The sequence below is a fragment of the Dama dama genome, chromosome 9, assembly GCF_033118175.1.
Source record: "Dama dama isolate Ldn47 chromosome 9, ASM3311817v1, whole genome shotgun sequence".
Lineage (NCBI taxonomy): Eukaryota > Metazoa > Chordata > Mammalia > Artiodactyla > Cervidae > Dama > Dama dama.
Window position 1 is genome coordinate 44,388,836 of NC_083689.1, and position 2,695 is coordinate 44,391,530.

Sequence of the window (2,695 nt, forward strand, 5' to 3'; positions counted from 1 at the left end):
TTTAATCTGCATATAAACCTTTAACTGTTTGCCATCAGTACTTGTTCTTTTTTTTGTCAATATGCCCAGAACTTGTTTATAGATTATAGGTTCTGTCTTCAAAATTGTTTCATCTCACAAGCACATCTTGATTATTCATTGCACATTGTATTAACAAATAGTTATTAGAATTAGCTTGCCGAAATTTCTACCAAAAATGTGGGCTGTTGATTGTGATTGTATGCTATCAGGAAAATTCATGGGAGAAGAAAAGATTTTTCATTTTAATTCTTTATTCTCAAAATATGTCTCATGCTATATATGTAATTTTATAAAACCTTGGAAAGATAGTCATAGTCTATTAAATACAAATATAATAGTAGGGAATATTTTTATTTTATGATTTCATGGACATTTTCAAAAATTTTTATGAAAATATTTGTCACCTGGATTTGGGATTTGGGCAACTCTAAACAATACTTCATTTTCCATGTGAGTAAATGTGATTATTCATTTAGCTGTGTGATTTTTATGAATAATTCAAATAGACTGACAAAGAAATTTTGACAAATATGAAAAATAATAAAAATTAATGATTTTATTTACATTTCAAATTCTTTTTTTCTTCTCTTATGATAAACCAAGTGTTATGACTCTATACCATGCTTGATTTTTGTGGTGTTTTATCGGGAGGTATGTAGCATTCAATACCCACCTCTTTTTGATGTATTCAAAAGGGAGTAAAGAGGTATTTCAGAATCAATTCATTCCATGGTTTTGCTGAGAAATGCTGCACTATGAGGATCTAGCTCAATACTGCTCTGAATCAACACAGAGGTATTTCAACCTATTCACACAAGATTATTGTGTCAGGAAGATTGTGGAATATAAGATAACAGCCTTCATCCCTTCACAAAAATATGAATACTATCCATGCACAAAGATATCAACACAAGAGCTCTGGTTTCCAAAGGAGGGATTATAGCACTCAGATGGAGTACAGAAATGGGAAAAGACACATTGATGAGGTTAGAAAGAATAGTTTAACTGTTCATTCCTTCCCTTGTATAGTGAAGCACAGGAACAAGAGAGGTTACTCCTCTTTCAAGTTCTGCTATTAAGGAAAAAATGTCAAATGAACATACATTTTTTGACCATACATTTTTAATTTAGACCTGAACATCAAACCCACCCACCCATGGAACTTGTGAGCAAACCTACCCTAGATACCTGCCTGCTGACTTGTCCAAAATCTCCAGCTAGGTTTACTAAAGAAGTTTCCCTGTCATCTCTGGTCTATAAAAAATGAAAATAATGACTACTACTTCAGTTATACAAACACCAATTCAAGGCTACCAGTTTCATGAGGGTCAGAGGGACATGACACTCCAAAACTAAAAAATGAAGCACACACAATTGACCCTAAAGAAATGGAGATCTAAAACTTGCATGGAAGAGAATTCAAAATATTTATCTTAAAAAAGGTTTAGTGATCTAAAAGTGAACACAGAGAACTGAACAAAATAAGAATATTATTCGAACAAAATCAGAATTTCAGCAAAAAGTTTTAAACCCATATAAAAGAACCAAACAAATTCTAGAATTGAAGAAAACAGTTACTAAGCTGAAAAAAAAAAAAAAACTTTAAATACAAACAGCAGAGTTGATCATCCAAAGAAAGAATGAGTAAGATCAAAGACAAGTTAGAAGAACACAAAGAATATAGAACAAAAGTAAGTTTAAAAATGCTACAATAATTAGAAGGTTTAGTATGCGAACAATGTACTAGTTATAGAAATCCCAGAAGGAGCAGAGAAAGAGAAAGGATGCAGAAAGCATATCTAAAGTAATAATAATAACAAAAAATAAACTTCCCAAATCTGAGGAGGAAAATCAACATTTACATTAAGGAAATGTTCATTAAGGAAAATCAACATCCATTAAGCTCAAAGAATTCAAAATAAATTAAACATAAAGAAGGCTTCGAGAGACCCATTATAATTCAAAAACCAAATATAATTACAATTATTTTTAAACATTTAAACCAGATGAATATTACATTATGCTGAATGTAAAACATTTAAGGTATTACATGCAATAAAATACACTACTGAATATTTTCTAAGTATCATTGTGCCAAAGTATTATCATCATTTGTATTTTTAGTTTAACAGTAAAAGGGGCTTCCCAGGTGGCATGGTGGTAAAAAATTCACCTGCTAATGCAGTAGACAAAGATGAAAGTTTGATCACTGAGTGAGGAAAATCCCCTAGGGTAGTAACTGCAACTCACTCCAGTATTTTTGCCTGGAAAATTCCATGGACAGAGGAGCCTGGGGGGCTATAGACCATGGGGTTGCAAATAGTCGGACATGACTGAGCACCACAGTGCTACATCCTAAATAAGTAAAAATTGTTTTATAGTTTAATTTTTTTCTAATGGAATAGAAACAACTAAAAACATGTAATATATAAAATCAGTGAAAGAAAATTCCCATATGTGCAATATGTTAAATCTTTCTGCCTACATATTTTTATTAAACTAGTCATATTCCACTTAATTTAATAAAATTTGATCTATTCAAAACTTAAAGCTAATTAATTTATGCAGATACATTTTATTGTCCAATTATGAGCTATAATATATATAAAAAAATAGATGATCTAAAAGAGTTTAGAGACATTATGATATTTGATAATATAAATAGGTGCACTAG